General features: G+C 44.0%; 1 protein-coding gene and 2 long non-coding RNA genes across 3 annotated transcripts in view; 2 read left to right on the top strand and 1 right to left on the bottom strand.

Annotated features, from left to right (window-relative positions):
- The window catches only part of LOC134104130 (NLR family CARD domain-containing protein 3-like), a 189,417-nt gene that overhangs the window by 141,538 nt on the left and 29,342 nt on the right, over nt 1-18,537 (bottom strand). The window lies entirely within an intron of this gene.
- Nucleotides 2,489-18,537, top strand: part of LOC119227421 (uncharacterized) — a 36,980-nt gene continuing 20,931 nt past the window's right edge. The window contains exon 1 of the long non-coding RNA XR_009941600.1: nt 2,489-2,794. This is a non-coding gene — a long non-coding RNA (uncharacterized LOC119227421). The remainder of the gene's footprint in view (nt 2,795-18,537) is intronic.
- On the top strand, nt 15,015-16,840 carry LOC134104138 (uncharacterized). Its single transcript, XR_009941609.1, has 3 exons — nt 15,015-15,038; nt 16,524-16,639; nt 16,717-16,840. It is a non-coding gene; the product is annotated as an uncharacterized LOC134104138 (long non-coding RNA).

Genomic DNA, 18,537 nt, shown 5'->3' with positions numbered 1-18,537 from the left:
AGGAGAAGGTGCAGCAGGTGACAGTGTGACAGTGAAGTCCAGGAGGGACAGAGTGAGCAGGAGAGTGTCATTGAAGCGGTGAGCAAGCAGGTAGCTCCATGAACAGGGAGGGAGTGTTAATCAGGGCGGTGCATGAGGACAGTGTGTGTGGACCTGGCTACAACCAAGATGATGACCATTTAACAGTTACCTCCATTAATGAATATTATAATAAGGCAACAAACATAATCGTTGTCGGTTGTTGCTATTATAAAGTCTGAGTGTCAGGTTTGTCAAATTGTCACTTAAAAGTTGCTGCAATGGCCACTCAGCTAAAGTCAAATAACAGCATGAGATATTTAGCTCTGTTTTTGTAGTGAGCAGAGTTGAGAGTTCACTTATTCAATTGCAACTTGGGATATTATATATATTATATATTCTAATGTAACCATTTAAAACTCATAACGGCCCTTCTTCTCTAGAAACAAACTTAAATGATGCCATTTGATTATTTTAATTATTACTCACAACGAGTTACACGTTAGAAGAGGTCACTAACGTATGTTATTTGGGGGATAAAAACCCACTTTGCATTTTGAAAGCTGTATATTCAACTAAGTAGATATTTTCTAATGTTTCTTCTGAATTTACAATATCATCAACATTTTATATATATAATCAGGACGTTTTGTGTGAGTAATTTGTTTGTATGGGTTTTTTATGGGAAGTATCTCAACAATTAGAGGTAAATGTTGTTTGGTGTCATATTAAAGAGGGTTTGTGCTCTTTAAAGGGATAGTTCACCCAAAAATGAAAATTATGTAAAAATGTAAAAAAAAGAAAGAAAAAATTTCATTTTTGGGTGAACTAACCCTTTAAAACAAAGTAACCTATACTTCCAATTGTAAACTGGTCCATGGCACTCACAGTAGTTCTCAGCTTTGTATGGGCTTTTGGGAACGGAACAGTAGATGTGCATATCTACAGGGACCGTAAGGATAGTGTACTGGTTGCTGGTTGTGTCCGACCGATTGTGGTGGGCCGGTCTGAGCTAAATTGCCAGGGTCCTTTTTTTGTCCCAGTCCAGCCCTGGTCACCCCCGTCCCGTAACGTCCGTCCCTTATTTTCTGTACAAAAGGGGGCAACCCGATGAAGCTGAATAGTGATAAGTATTAATGAAACGTGGATTATTGTAGAAGGGACTCATTATCACACTCACACACACTGCCTTCACTTCCTGTTGACCTACCTGCTGGTGCGTTCAGGTGCTCCTTAATCATGGGGCACCGTATGTAAAATAACTATATTTATATTTAACATTTATACATAACATATAACATGTACATCTAGATTCATTATTTATATTATTTAACAACTTTGTGACTGCCAAACATTGTACTTGGAAAAGTTGTTTCATGTATTTACATTGATTTTGTCTCTAAATGTTTAAAAAAGTGACAAATGAACTTTTTTTCATATGATAACGCTAAATGTACCAAACTGTGCAGGATATTAAAACGTGCAACATTTTACAAACGGCGCCCCATATTTAACCCATTTCTGCCGTTTCACGATGTGCAACTGCTCTCAGTATTCATCAATATGAACGGTGTCATATATACCTAGTCTGTATATATTTATATATATTTCAGCACATTTCATACAGAATATTGAACTCAATATTGACTCCTGTGGACGTCTTCAAGACACAAGTCTAAATAGTTTTATCTTTTCTCAGTTGTTTCCTGTGAAGTCTATTTTCATAAGACACCCACAGAAATACAAGGAGTCAATTTCAATAAGACAGTGAGGACAGGTGAAGCTAACCGGCGTCTGTTTAAAGGCCTCTGAGACACATCATCGATGGTGTCATTACTTCCACCTGCTGCTGGAGAAACAGGTCTTTGTCTTCCACCAGGTGGCGCTGTTGAGTTTAATATTTAATGAGCCAATCTGGCTCATTTTTTAAATGTAACTACTTACTCAAACTCTACTTGAGCACGAGGTACTTGTACATCTCATGTCATTCTACATCTACGCTAATCCCAGAGAAATATTTAACTTCTTTTCACTTTAAAAAGACTCAAAGCCATTTTTCTTGATTATACTTTGAATACTTTCACTTAAGTAACCTTTCGATACTTGGACTTTTATGTGTACGGTAGTATTTTTATAATGTGGTATTAGTACTTTCACTTGAATACGTCTTCCACACTCTGTGAACCCCATTCACCCTTTCACCATGACATTAACTTATAAATAATACTTGACCCAAAAAAGTAATGTATTAAGAAAATGAAGTGTCAAACTCAAAAGTGGGACCAAACTGATAAATGAGTGATGTCATTAACATTGAAGAGCTGTGATGTCATCAACATCAAATACCTATTTTAGAATTACATAACTTATTGCACATAATAATTATAGAATAATCATTTCAACTGGATATTGTGCTTTCATTTTTTTCCTTTTTAAATAAAAAAAATCAGAGCACAGCTGCACCTTCCCCACCACATCATCTCAGTTTCCAAGGCAACAGGGCACCACCCCTCTCTGTTTCCACTCTGAAAGGTGCCGCATCATCACCGTCCCCCCTCCCGTCCCTCCATCCTCCCGTCCCACACCGAGCTGGTGGCTACTTTAGCGTTAGCATCCTCTCTGCTAGCACCATCTCTCTCTCTCTCTGCAGTGGGATTGCCACAACATCTAAAAGCACCTCCTCCCTCCCTCCCTGTCTCTCTGCATCCTCCAACATCCGACACCCAGGGAGAGAAGAAGGGAACGAGATGGACTGAAGAGAAGAAGAAGAGATGTGGTAGGTACCGCCGAGGCTGCTGTTTAGTGTGTGTGTGTGTGTGTGTGTGTGTGTGTGTGTGTGTGTGTGAGTTTAATCCTGCATGGAATGCAGATCTAATGATCTGCTGTTGTGCGCTGTGAGGGAGGAGAGGATGAGGAGGGCAGGGAGGCGACTCCCAGGGTCTCTCCAAGCTTTTGTTGTGGAGGCCTCGCTCCGCCTGCTGCATGCGGAGAGGCCAACACCTCTCCCTGCTCCCAGTCTGCTCCCAGTCTGCCCCCAGTCTGCCCCCAGTCTGCTGCCCTGCTGGCTCCACTGGTCCCAGTCTTTCTTCTGTTTCTTGTTGTTTGGACTGAAGGTGAAGCCACTGGTTCTGTTCACTGGGAGGAGACCAGTTTAGTGTCTCATCGCGGCCGTTTGTTCAGACGCAAAGAGACCGGGGGGGGGGAATTCAGCTCTTCCCTCCTCTCACCTGTCCAACGCACCTGTACACTGGTCACCTGGACGCGATAAGGACTCCAGAGGCTCTCGGCCTTCAGATCCTGGAGAACAAGTTCTGAGCTCAAACTACTTTGATTCCTTCGCTGCTCGGTGTCTTCTTACAATATCAGACGAGTTCAAAGAGACACCTTCCGGGGCGTGAAGGATGTATGGAAGGAAGTAAGGACATAGGGAAGGCAAGAAGGACATGAGAGAAGGCTTTAAGGGAAGAGGGACAGATGTAGGGCAGGAAATAAGGACTTAGTGGCAGACAGAAGGAAACAAGGTACTAAAGAAGGAGAAGAAGGAGGACACGGAAAAGATGTTTGTCCCACAAACGCTCGTTTAGACGTTTCCCACCTCGTAGGAGACAGAGCTTCAGGGTCCAGTCCATCGGGCTGCTGCTCTGAAGTGAACCATGACGTCATCATTCTGAGCCGCTCAGATCCACGTAATCACGTCACAGCATGACGACATCAACGGTCACCTCCTAGTTACCCAGCAACCACAAGCAAATAAGGAAGGAAGGAAGGAATTAGGTAATGGGAGGAAGGAGGTGGGGAAGGCAAGAAGGACATAGTTAAGGGTAGAAGGACGCGGGGAAGGAAAGAAGCACGTGGGGAAGGGAAGAAGGAGGAAGTGAAGGGAAGAATAACGAGTTAAAAGTGATGATGGACAGAAAACAAAAGATGAATTAAGGATGGCAGGGACAGAAGGACACAGGGACACAATGATGTAGACACAACCCAGTCTCCAAAAAAAGCGTGAAATGGCTACGTTGGTCCACCGTGATAAACGTAGTCATGTTACGTTTTCCCCCAAAATAACGTTACTATGTTACGTTTCTTTTGGCCCATTCATTTACATTGCTTTGCAAATAGGTCACGTGACTATCAAGTTTCCCGGTAGCGAAAAGAAAAACATGGCGGACGGTCAGCATAATCTCGGTGAATGTGTCTCTTTGGGAAAGCGTGGCTACGCAACGCCTTTAACGGCGCATTATTAAAAAAACACTTCCAGTGGGGGCGTTACCGTAAAGAAGCGTTCAGCCTTAAAGCCACTAATCGCCAAACAAAACAAACTCAAAGCACACGAATCACATTATGACTTTTTAAACATAAATTCCCTTACTTTTATGAGTTTTCAATGAAAGAATGCATAATTTCCGGGTGTAGGCAAGCCCGGGACATCCCGAATTATGGGCAATTTTGATTTGTCCAGCTTTTTGACAGCTCCAGTCCCGACTTCCAATCACAGCCTCCTAAGTCAATGACGCGCCTTAAACTCTTGGTTGTTGTGAAGTTGTGTGAGTGCAACTCCGCCCCCCCCCCCCCCCCCCCCCGAACATTACGTCTTGTTTACATGGGAAAGGGGGGCGGGGCTTCGCCTTCAGAGCGGAGCGTCAATTCTCGCTCCACACGTCTCCTCTTTTTACTGGCCAGGAAAACGGGCGATCTATCCCACGTGGGTCTGGCTCCATTCCATTGGCTCTGACGAATCCATGGAGAGGCGGGACTTATCATTTTCCCGGCAAACGGAGCTGCATTGCTTGCCCTGTGCGTGAATTGGCCGTGAGGCCTCCACTAAAGTCTCTCTCTATTTGTTCTGCTTTACTCAATAAAAGTAAAACCTTTACAGATATACTGTACACACACTAGGCTAACATAACGGAGACTCCAGGCTTCGTCCTTTATGTTTTATGGGGATAAAGCCTCTGTAAGTAGTTTTTTCACAAGCAAATCTGAGTTTCTTCTGTTTTTTGTGTGTCCCATACAAATATCAAAATATATATACTGATTTTCACATCCAAACACACTCACTTATGTTCCCTTTTATCATGACAACAAGAAATTTCAAGATAAACCTGTTGCTTTCATAAATATGACAGTCGAAAGATGAAAAAAATTGGAAAAAGAGTGAATAAATATCAGATGTTTGGAAAAAACACTAAAAAACATTAGTTCGAAAATAATATTATTTAAAAAAAAAACTTTTTAATTTCATTGAAGAAATATATTAAGGTTGAAATATGTCATGGAAAACAAAGTTTTAAAAATATTAAGTCAATACAAGTTTGGAAAAAAATAAAAGAATATCAGGTTTAAAATGTTTCAAAAAATGAGTCAGAATATCTTGGATGTAAAAGATAATTAAAACAAATGTAAAACAATATTTGGTCAAAAAATATTTAAAGAAAAAAACATTTGTTCAAAAATTGTCATGTAAAACAATATTTGGTCAAAAAATATTCAGAAAGAATAGTCAAAATATGTTAAATCGGAATATGCCACATATACTAAAGTTTAAAACTATAAGGTTAAAAAATGCTTGTAAAAGAAGTGAATAAGTTACGTCTATAAATGATGTAAACCGTGACCGAGCTGAAGGTCCTTTCACTGTGTGACAGATGACCTGATGAAGGATATAGAGAGGGAATCAAAGAAGGATGTAGGAAAGGAAAGGAGGATATAGGAAATTAAAAATAGATCTAGGGAAGGGAAGAAGGATTTAAGGAAAGTAATTGTAGGGATTGACATATGGAAGTAGTGGCAGACCGAAGGAAATAGAAGGAAAGAAGGATCTAAGGAACAAGGGACTAATGTAGGAAACAAGTGTGTGTGTGACTCCTCTTTTGATCCATTCCCTCAGTAAACGTTTTGAACATGAGTTTGTGGTCTCGTCTCCTTCAACACCAATGAAGGAAGTTAAACTGAAGCTGCTTGAAGAACTTGAAGAAGAAAGAATCATTTTATAAAAACACATTTCATCAAATGCTCACATCATTTATTTGGAATACACACACGTACGCACTGTGGCAATCCACGGGTTTGGGCAAAAAGAATCCGCTTGGAGTCACGAGTGGTTGCACAAAAAAGGTATGATTTATTTCTAAACGTCCGAACAAAAGGAAAAAGAAAAAAAGGCAAAAGCAAGTTCTTCCTCTTTTGAGGGTTCGGGTCCCTCGGTCCTGCTCGATGGTCCAGCACTCGTCTCCTCACTGCGGGAAACACAGAAGAAAAGTCCCTTGAGGTTAACGCACACGTGTTAGCGAAGGCCTCGGCCTGACGCCAGCTTCTACTCACGTCTATTCCCCCTTTGCTGTTGGAATGGTTGGTCCTTCATAGCGGGGCCAACCTTCATCAGCCTCATGAGCCGCAGCTGAGCCGCTCGTTGTCTCGAGGGGGGGCGGGGCGTTTCCCCATTTAGTCACCTGACCTTGGTGCTGATTTATGCTCCTAGGGACCTGCACCCGTGGGTTGTCACAGCACACTCACACACACACACACACACACGCGCACACGCACACACTCACACACACACACACACACACACACAAACATGAATTGTGTCCGACGGGGAATAATTGACTGAATTTAGCAACTAAGAGACAACAAAATGTAACTTTATATTCTCTTCTGTCCATGAAGGACAAATAAAACCACAGAAACATCATCAGCTGTCAGAAGTTACAGAAAAACAATCAATACAGAAAAGACTCTTGTAACCAATAAAGTTCAGTAGATTTCTCTGCAGATGACGTAGTGCACGTGAAGCTTTATTATTGATTAATGAAGGAACCTAAAAAACAAACTATAACTATGAGTAAATATTCAAATGACGTCTCCAGAAGCTCAACATTTGATCATATTTTTATTTTCATGTTTCTATTTATTTTTTCTCGATGCTTCTGTCACTACGTTTCTATTATTGCACCACGTTCATAAGGAAACACAAGCGTCATGAGTGTTGATGAAGATGAACGTGATCCATTAGAGTCACTTTCTGAGGAGCAAATCTCCCAGTGAGTCACGTCTGTGGCAGCGATTCAACGGCCGGCACCAGGCTGAAGATGAGGGAGGAAACCACCGACACCATCACGCTGGTCGGGTTCTGCTGGTAACTTTCGGGAAGCGCTCGCCGGCTGAAATCCTCAAAGTCGGACATTTTCTGAAATAGGGGAGAAAAGAGAGACGACAATTACAACTTATGAGTCCTCCATGGAAGGAAAGGACGTCATTCCTTTCCTTCGTTACAAGCCTAGTTCAAAATGTTATTGTACCATTCAGACTTTATTTTATGGCTTGTATTGTTGTTTTTAAAGGTTGTTAAAGTCACGGTAACACTGTGAGAATCAAGGGTCCCCTCTTATTTGATGCTTTTTTTGTCTGTACTTTAGCTGCATTCTGCTGAGCTGTGATGTGTGTGAACGTCGTACGGATCAAGCATCACATGCTGTGGAGTTGGTTGCTGGAGCTGCTCAGAGGTCTTGATGCTTGGCTGCGTCCTCTGTGGATGTCACACATCCTGCATCAAATCTCCACCTTGACGGACAGCAGTGAAACACTGAGAACACGCAAAGATCTGTTCAACTTTTCTCTTTGGAATGAAAGAAATCTGCTCCTTATTATTGGATTATTTTCTTCTATGTTTCCCTTGTGATTTAGATTTAAAAGTGGCCAAAAGAGGGCGTCGCCCGGGACGTTTCATTGATCACGCTCCCTTGTGTCCTCTGGCTTTTTGAAAGAGGAATCTGGTGCATAAAAGATGAAAAGCAGAGATTCCGAGCAGTCGCACAGAGCCACACCGCTGAGGAACGACTATTTGATCAATGGAACATCAATATGTTCAGATGGAACATTTTCTGACCAAAGTGGAAAAGAAAAACAAGCTGCAGGACAAATGAATGCAGGCGTGTGCGTGGTGTGTCGTTTGTGACGTATCCTCAGGCTTCCTTTGACACTTTGAACCAATCCATTTCACACATACACCACAACGAGGCCTTTTCTCAGGGAAACACTGTCAATGCATAATACTACTTTGTCATGCTGTTGCACCTTGAATTTAGACAGAAAATCATGCTTTTGTCAGTATTTGCAGTGGAGCATCCTGCTATTCTTTGTGGTAATTACACACATGAAATGTCAAGTGTACCTCACGTTAATACTTCTAGAAGATCCCACCTACTGACTTTTAAGAGCTCTTGCCTCCAGGCTCTGGCTCCTTGTGTTTGAAATGTCTCACTAATGTTCATTTAGTGTTTTTCTGTCATCAGGGTTCAACCCGTAATAATGGAAGACCTGCAAAGCACAATGTCAATCATTCCATCACCATGTGGTCTGCTCATCCTACCTCCAGGCCTTACTGAAGGTTGAGATCTTCTCCAACAAGAGGCCTGCTGGGAAGGATTGAACAGCTCTGCACTGCTGCTGCCCTCTAGGGGTCAAACTGATTCTTCCTGTGGCCAATACAAATATTCAGTTTACAATCATGTGACACGAGAAAAGACCAGATTATTCAATACTTTGTTTGTTGTTGAAATAAATAAAATCTTCCAATTTTATAAACTGAGAAGGTTTTATGTCACAGATCAGCATACGATCTAGTTTCTGATAACTTGTCTATTGATTGTCCACAAGCAAAAGACTGCAGAAGGACGGATGGCGTTATAAAATATATACATAGAATATCCAAGTGTAGCTGATTCAATCCTCTTCTGCAAATACACAATTAGAAATGATATCTATCTTATATGGCGTCACAAAGAGGCTCATGGGAAGTGACAAACAAGGGAGTCCACACGGTGACTTAAAGAAATAACAGGTTTTATTCAAGAACCAACAAAATATGAATCTACAACGGAAGATAAACTGGTGAAGTGTGAAAGTGGGCATATGAGGGGTGTCATGGAATTGAGAGGTGTCCTTAAACAAAACGCATACTCTAACAAAGACTAAATCCAAATGCTGCTGGTGGGGATGGAGCTCAGGCTGGGCACCAGGAACTTTAACACCTGGCTCGCTCCACCCACAGGTGCAACCTGTCACCTTAACGGGTTTCCCCAGCTCCACCCGTCTCCAACCTGCAAACAAGAACATAGAGAAGGTCCAAGGAGCCACAGTGCGTGACTAAAGAAATGAGTGAGTGTCGCGCTCAATGCCAGAACCCTACTGTTACATTATTGGACAATAAAGTACAGCCTCTCGTACCTTATTGCTTGAATATGTGATGTATGAAATGTTCATATGAGGCCATTAAAAGCCTTTTACCAAAGAAGAAGGTCACACAAAGATCTAAACATCTCATAAACATCTCATGTTGATCTCTGAGAGGATCCTCAGTGACTTTATTGTGGAGGTTTAAAAGCAGGAAGGACGTCTGTGTGTGTTTCCTGTTCTTTAACCACTTCTTTTAAGGATGTTTCTCAAACAATAAGAAAGTACTTTATATTACTCTGAATAATATTAATACATCACTATTGTGAGAATGAGTGGACACTTGATACGGATCAATGTAAAAAAAGAGAAAAAAAGAGAGTGTAAATAGGTGGGAAAAGCACAGGAGGTGTGTAACTCTCTGACACTGAGCAGAGGTTAGACTTTGATCTGTTTGAGGCGACAGTGTTACGGGCATATGAACTAGTGCCTGAGGCATATAGGGAAAAGTTCAGAAATGGTGTAAAGGATGAGAGCCAGACCTACGTAGAGTGTGGAGGTGGGAAAGACATGCTGTTGGATTAATGGTGTCGATCCAGTAAAGCTGCGGGAGCTGATGCTCTTGGAAGAGTTCAACAAGTGGCTGCCAGAGCGCATCGTCTTGTTTTTAAATGAGCAGAGAGTGACGACCGTTTCTGAGGCGGATGAGTTTGTCCTGACTCACAAAAGTGTTTTCCCATCTTCTGTGCCGTGCGGGCCACCGGTACCTATTATAAATGAAGCGAGGGCGCCTAAACATTTCCGGCGAGGTAACTGGAAACGCTACCGCTCGTGTACCCGTTTGTGAGGCCGCACCGCCTTGCATGACGCCCAATGATCCAGTCTGTGTGGGAACCAGAGATCACACTCTCAAACTGGGTGATTCGGTGGATCTTCCCACACTTAAAGACGTGGGCACTGGAAAACGAGGGGAGCCTAGTGTCGAGATGGTGACTGTGGACGATGAGTTATGTTTGGCAGTAGAGAGAAGTCCGCTAATTATCACCCAACAAGCGGATAGGACTCCAGCTGCCTGCTTGTCGGCTGCCCGGGAGCAGAAAGGTGACTCGGAAGCAGCAGTAAGGGCGGACTTTGACAACTACGATGAGCGGCACCAGGCCTACTGCAGGTTTGGGGGCGGCAGGGGGCCCCGCAGAGCCGGGGGCGGCGCCAGCGGCAGTCACCCTGGAGACGGAAGGGGCGGAGCTGGAGGACCTGGAGGTGGAGGCCCGGCTCGCTTGAGAGAGAGGCCCCCCCGCAGACCGGACTTCAGGGAACCTTCTGATGAGGAGCGAGCACAGAGGCCTCGGGCCGCGTCTGAGCCGCTGAACCGGGTCGCCAACCCAAACTCTGCTATCTTTGGGGGAGCCAAACCGCGAGAGGAGGCAACACCGGGTGTATTCGGACCATAATCTGCTTGAGTTTCTGTCTTGTATTTGAAACCACAAACGCCTTTTGCTCTGATCATTACTGATAAGACCCTCAAGACAGTGTCTTTAATGTGATGAACTTTGATGTCAATGTCGTGGCGGGTGCATCATCACGGATGGGGTGTTGAACAAACATCTCTTCCAATAGAAGACATGTTTGGTCTTAAGTGGGGGGATGTTATGACCCAGAGTGTCATAATAAAGTGCAGCTCACCTCCCTGCCTGAGGGGGTGCTGTTATATTTTGCTTTGCTCTGTTCTTCTTTGCAGTTGATTGGTCGGTGTATAAGAGGGATCCTGTGAGAGCCAGCCTGCCCTTTTTTTGTCTCTCCATCTTCCAACCGGGAGCCCTGCTGCACCTCGTGGACTTTTGGGGTGGTGGGGGGGAAGACTCTTGTGTATGCTGCTTCCGGCCCCCCTCGGCCGGTCGTAACACCACCAGTTAGTAAATTACTGAAGATAGTTTAGACTCTGCAGAAAGCGGACCACTGTAGGTCAGCCCCTCCCTGTGGGTTATGAGGGGGGGGGACTGAGTAGAACGTTTACAGTTGGGTAAAGTTGGCAAGATCTTCACAGACATTCTCAGACTTCCAGGTTCAAAAGGTCATCAGCGAGACGTAGTTAAAACACTAAAGACGCCTCAGTGTGACGTCAACAATCCAATCGGCCCCAATGTTTTACAACGGGGAGCAAAAATCACCTTTCCCTCCCCATGGAAGAAGGACCAGTGTTCCACCCTGTGCTCTCACTCACACTGAGTAGTGTTTGTACTGTTCTCTCTCAAAAAAGGCTTCACTTTGACTCTCTTTGAGGTTTTGATGGTTTATGCTTTAGGTAAATGGTAAAGATTCCTCTCTTTCTCCTCTTCACCTTTTCTGCCACAATTTGTGGATTTTTGTCCCCAAACCATATATTTGACCTGGTTGCTGATAGTAATGTGCATTTCTGTGTCCTTTCTTCAGTGCCAGCTGGTCTGCCCTCTCATTGCCACGTACACCTACATGCGAGTTGAAGCTGACCTCCCTGATGATTCCTCCTTGGAGCTGACTGGAGGACATGGTGCAGTAGACCTTGCTGGCTCTTTGAAGGACACGACCTCATACGCATCAGGGCTGAAGATGAATCGGAGCAGATCAACACATGTTCCTGCTGTGTTTCTTCCACCCGTCGCAGTGCAATCCTTACTGCCAACATCTCCACTGTGTGGAGCCCCAGATCATTAGATGTTCTCCTGTTGATAGCCATCCCTTGACTTGGTAAAGACGCCCCACACCCTGTCACCCCTGTCTGAGGTTCTTTGGCACCATGTGTGTAAAGCTGTGTGTAGTTCCTGTTCTCTTTCATCGAGTGCAGCTCTTTGGTTTGAACACCAGGGGGCGCCATAAACTAACGCCAAGAGGTTTTTGTTTAATGAGCGTCGACATGTGAGTAAATATGTGATTGTTTGTTGTTATGCACACGAAACACTTCCCACACCAGCCTCGTGTGTCCAGCTGTCCCCCCGCAGTGACGTCACATTGGCCCTGGAAACTCATTAAATCACCAAAGGAATGCAGGAAAAAGAGAGTCACTTCCAGCCGTGGGGGGGGGGGGGGGGGCATTACGCATCGAGTGGAGGTTTCGTAAGATACCCGTGTCCCGGTGAACTGAGAGTCGGGATCTGCCCCCCCCCCCCCCCTCTTTAAGTAGCCGATGGTGGAAAGATTCTTCCCCCTTGTAGGACATCTGCTGGAGGAGCTTCAGTAGCAGAGGAGAGGAGAGAGGGGTCCAGCCGCAGCTCCTGAACTTCTTACTTCACTTTGCAGAAGCGGGGCTACAGACAGGCTTTTATTTTGGTGGGGGGTCAAATAGGTGAGTGGGAAAAGTTTTTTTTAATTATATTTATTTATCTAATAATGTTAATTACAATAACAAATATATAACAGATAATATTATAATTTTGTTCTATAGTTTTATGCTTGTAGTAATTTGACCCCCGTACATTTAGATAATTAACACACCTTTTGAAACTTTCTTTTGGGGTCAGTTACTGTTTTCAACATTTTACACCTCAATCTAATTGTTAAACTACATCGAGTCAAAAAGCGTCTTTAATCAGAGTGAACGGCAGGCAGACGCATCTATTGTGCTCCATGTGTGATCTGAATCACATGATGTCCAAACTGTGTGTCCAAGGGCAACAGTCATTCCGGCCCCCCCCCCCACCACCACCCCTCGGGGGGCTGCAGTTTTGGTGCGCCAGGCGGGGCGAGCAGCCTGCGGGGAAGATTCTAGTGTTTTACTGGAAGTACTGGAGTTGAGACTAGACTGTGTGAGAGTGGTTTTTCTTACTGGGAACAGTTACCGTGTGGGATCAATTTATTGCTGTTCAATAGTTCCTCACGGTACGAGGGGTGTGCACTTCAACAGTTACATGCCTACTGGCAATATATATATATATATATATATATATATATATATATATATATATATATATATCTCATTTTCAATGATGCTTATTAATGTCCAACATGAACATGTGTTAAGATGTTCCTCATGTCATCACCTAAAGTTACGTGTTCCCCTCAGGGTGTGGGAATCTACTGGAAGCAGCGAGATGACGAGTAATGATGAAATCATTTGAGCTCTCAAAGGGCCCCGTGGTTCCAACGGGTACATCGAGCGCTTCGGGGGGGGTCGAGGTCGAACCCTTCCCCGTCCTGCAGCTGAACCTCTGCACCGACGGGTCTGTCCAACCTGTTTTTCTCTCTCTCTCTGCCCTCAGACTGACTGATGATCTGCTGACCCTTCACGTCCAAACATGAAGATTGGGCTGTCGCTTCCTCGCCGCCCTGCTGTTCTCACGCACGCACGCACGCACGCACGCACACACACACACACACAAACGCACACACACACACACACACACACACACACACACACGGGCTACAGGGATCAGTCTTTCACTTGAATGTCGGAGAATCAATCAAATGGACACTGGACTCTTTCTATTGATGACCTGAATAAAGTAATCCTTGTGTTATGTGGATGATATTTGTGCCTTTTGGACAACTTGTCATGCTTTTTATTCCTCATTGTTGTCGGAATTATCTGTCAGGATTCATTACAGGCTTTGATGTCAAATCTAAAGACTTATTTGTATTAAGTCTGTCATTTAGATCCCTTTAAACCAATACTTTTGGGGCAAATTTACCATTGAGCTGCTGGGAATGTATACTGAAAACAATGAGTAATTTCATGGTTAAATGTTTCCCACATAAATGTTTATGCCAAACTGTTTTCTTCTTTTATGAAAGCAAGCGTCTGCACTTTTTTCAAAGTAAAATGTGCAAGATTTCCAAGCCTCTTATGCATTGAAATGCTATATTTTGCATGCGTTAAAGGTGTCACGCTGAGCTTCTTGTAGGACTGGGTTGGGGAAGGGCTTTAGCAGCAAGAAAAACGAAATAATGAAATGAATACATAATGTACAAAGACTTTGAACTGCATTCAACATTTGAAACTCCTTTAACTTGCTTAATGGAATTGAATCAGATTACTGGAATGATCAAAGGAAACAGCGTGCACTTTAAAAATGGTGCTTGAGTGGCGTTCCTCAATAACTGCTGCTTTGGAGTTCTGTACATGTCACATGTTAACAATCTGTCAGCAGTTTTGACCGAAAATCACTCAAAGTCATTTCATATGCAGACGTTTCCATGGCAACTATGGAAATATGCTACGGAACCCCACACATCTTCTTTCTCCTTTTGAAAGCTTTGTGGCTGCGTGAGGAGACGTTAGACTCCTCTCACGCATCTCCACCAACGGAACGCAAAGATGTCAAATAATCCTCAGGCAGCACAAAGAGAAGAAGAAAAAGAGACCTTCTGGGACTTCTTTGTGGGCACTTTTGCAAAAAACAACAACAAAAAAACACTGAATTGCAATACAAATGGAAAGTTATCTGCAATGTTTAATGTCAGCACATGTTGTGGAATGACTTTGGCATCTGTCCTGCCTCTTTGGGAGGATCGGTGTTCTTTCCTCCTGGAAGTAGCTGCTGCTCGAGGCCTGTTAACCGCAGCCAGACTGTGGCCATTGGGAGCACGAGGGTCCATAGAGCAAGAGGAAACACCACCAATAACATTTCAGAGATCTGCCATGTGACATAACCCCCCCCCCCTTTTTGTTCCTTCAGTATATTTTAAAAAGCAGGTGGACAAACAAGCGAATCCATGTTTGAAAACAGTGTAATGTGAATTTTTCAATTGACCACACACACACACACACACACACACACACACACACACACACACCGTTGGCTGTTGAAGATGAGTACTCGTGGAGAAATCAGGCGCGGCGCGCCCCCCCCCCCCGGGGCTCCTTGAGTTGATAACGTCAGGTTGGTGATGCTCCATCTCAGTTCTTGATCATTTGGTGGGCTCCTTGTTTGTCATCTGGCTGCTGTGCATTCGGTGTGTCCCGAGATGTACCCCCCCCCCCCCTCAAAGGGTATTTTATAATGATATTCTTACCCTACCTTACAGCAAGCATGAACCCAGATGGCGAAGCTCTGTGCTGACGCCTCACTGTCGAACGCATGCTCACTTACCTCAACGAGCTCTGCTAATGAGTGCAGGTAGACATCGTGGTCATTAGCGCAACATTAGCATCATCCATTATGTCCTCTTTGGTTGTTAAACACTCCTTTCCCACACAATACAACACATTTTCTGATTTATTCTCTAAAGAATGAGGGGAATTAACACTCCCATGAAGAACTAACCATAGGATCCTCTTTTAATTGATGGTGTGTAACTTGCTTAATACAACGTGAACGTGGTACTTTTATCTCCAGCTCTAACTTCTATGCATGTAAACAGTCTATAGTAGCACACCTTTACTAACCAACTCTACTGGGTAGCCTAGAAGCTTTAAAATGGAATATCATTTTATCATATGTTTGTCATCTGTGTGTGTGTGTGTGTGTGTGTGTGGTCCCAACTGTAACTGTACATGCAAACTACCATCCAGTTGGTCAGAGTTGTTGATCCAAACAACTTTCTCATGTACATGACGCATGATGCTGGGATCACGTTAGCTCAATGTTAAAGGCGTTGGGGCCTTGTCACTCTGTATATCGTTTCCTGAATGTATTTATTAGTAGTAGTATTATTATTATGGGCCTTTTTGAGTAAGCCCAGAGCCATTTGGTTCTCTGGTGCCTTCTCACGCATTATGCTGCCAATGAAAAAGTACACAAGGGTCTTTTTAAAAGGTTTGCAATGGATGTGTGCCACTCACTTGTGTCAAAAGTTCAAAACCACTTTTTGGTCTTTGAAATATGTTTATATACAATGCGTATATAACATATGGTGTTCAGTTCTGTCCAGAGTTACGTCATCAACTACACGGCAACCTGGATTCCATTGTATAATGGTGCTGGTGTGCGTTTCAGTAATGACGGTCGTTGCTGTTGTGTGTGTGTGTGTTTTGTTGTAATGACTGCACTCAGCATGCGTTGGATGCTCCACTCACTTTTTGCACCTCGGGGGACTCCGGCGTGGAGTCGCCAGCGTGCCAGAGCTTGAGTTGCGCCCCGTCTCGGTCGAGCAACTCAAACAAACGCCATTTTGCTCCGAAATGGCTTCTCACACCTTTCAATGTTGTCACGCGTCGTTTACTCGTCCCCCCCCTCACAAAAACGGACGTCAGTGCTGTGTGTCTTCTGTCCCCCAACAACGAGAAAAATCCACTTCAGTCACAACGTGTTTGTCGTTGGGATCAGTGTGAATGCGCCTTTTAATTGAGTCACAAATATCACCACATTAACACACATGCGCCCATACCTGTCGCCATTCAACAGCGTGTCACCTCTTGTTTGCAGTGGAACCCCCTCAGACATGAAATTTAAAATCCTAAATGAGAACTCGGTGGAAATGTCATGGACGAGACCCTCGTCGCGGATAGACGGCTTCAGACTACAAGTGGTGTCAGACGCAGGTCAGTAGGCGCACTATTTACACAGCGCTGTTTACTACACAAAACATGAGTTGATTTACTTCTTAAATTCCTTCTAGATGAACCAGTCAGAGACTAAAATCACTGACCTGACCCCTGACTTGGACCACTCGGTGTCCATAAACTCCTATTACGGGTCCGAGGAGAGCATTCCCATCACTGGACAACTGACCAGTAAGTGCATCTTTCCCTCAGGTTGAGTGACTCTACTGCAGTAATATAAGTAGAAAACAAGGTTTCCTTTTCATGAAGTATTGATGATGGTAATAAAGCTGCTTCAGTCACTGAGGCGATGAGAAGGTAAAGGGCGACACCTCGTGGTCACAATCTGAACTGCACCACACAAAACCACTTAAAACTCATCAAAAAGTGATTTTACATATAAACAGAGGTAAATAAATGAGTCAAAGTATTTCTACTACAGTGTAGACACATTCATAACAGCCTGCTGATGAACATTCACACTTTTCTTAACAAGGTTATAGATGGAATGCAGTGGGTCATTTCTCCACCTGGCCACCAGGTGAGCTCTGATGTATTTAAGCCTCGTTCCCAGCATCAGGATTTCTCTTCTGTTGTCTGCTCCAATAAATACTTCCTGTATTCTTTGTGATCTTGACTTCAAGTTGACAACAGAACATACATTTATATTTAATACATACATCTTCATCGGCCCGCACTGCATGCTGGGATATGCTGCCTCAGGAGGAGGAGTCGACCACATGGGACACACGAGAGATGAAGGAGATCTTTGTGTCTGAATGAAAACATGAAACCTCCAGGTTCCAGGTGCTGCAGATGTTCTGCTCACCTGCAGCACCTCCTGAAGGAGCAGAGCGCTCTGAGGCCGCTGGGCCGCACCAACCTGCCGCTCCGGGTCCACCTGCACAGGTGAGGTCCCGCCGGCCCCCTCTGGTCCCGGGTGGGACCCGGTGGTCTCAGGAGTCTGCTTGTGGTTCAGGTCTCTGGTGGAGCTGCTGCTGGATTTCATGGAGACGCTGGAGGAGGAGAAGCTGGACGCAGTCCGCCGCGGTCCGGCCCTGGGGGAGGAGCTGGCTCAGCTGGTGGGTCACATGACGTCATGGCGTTCCCCTGTGAGGTCATCGTTGACTCTCTGCTGTCACTCAGCTACTGGCCCACGTGGTGGAGGGTTTGTCCAGTCGGGTTCTCCAGAGGAGCTCAGTGGGATGACCTCTGACCTCTGGCTCATCATCATCATCATTGTGTCAAAAATTAAAGACTTGCTTTGTTTTCCTGACAAAATGTGACTGGTTTAATTCAACATGAACCTTGTAGTTAAAACACAGATCTTCTTCATCTTCATCACCATAAATCATGTCACTGTGAAACTGAAGCAGCTCTTTCATCAACATTCTCTGGGGATTAAAACTTATTGCAGGTAAATCTTGAGTGTTTTATTGTTAATTTAAAACCTTTACATTAACAATGAAAAGTCCCTTAAGAAGCAGAAGTCATGTGACTAAAGAGCTGGAGACCAAAGTGACCCTCACAGGCCACCATCTGATTCACCACAAACCAACTATTGATTAATAGAAATAAAAAGGCTCTTCTGCGTTATGGACATTTACTCGTTTCTCAGGTTCTTGTTGAAGAAAGAAAAGTTTATGACACGACGAGCAGAACGCTGCTCATCAATAAAGTTTCACATTAAACACCTTTATTAACAATTATACAACACAAAGTACTACATGGAGGGACTAAACGTTGTACTTCTATGTAACTTTAATAAAAACACAAGTAACTAATATCTGTCATTAAAGCTTTTTTTCAGAGGTTTGCTGAAGCTTTAAAAAGGAACAAAGCAGATAATGTGTGTTACGTCCGGATGCTGGTGGAGGCGTAACACTTGTTACGCCTCC

Source organism: Pungitius pungitius, chromosome 14 (genome assembly GCF_949316345.1).
Source record: "Pungitius pungitius chromosome 14, fPunPun2.1, whole genome shotgun sequence".
Taxonomy (NCBI): domain Eukaryota; kingdom Metazoa; phylum Chordata; class Actinopteri; order Perciformes; family Gasterosteidae; genus Pungitius; species Pungitius pungitius.
The sequence above is the reverse complement of the archived record's forward strand: the minus strand, read 5'-3'. Positions and strand labels throughout refer to the sequence as shown.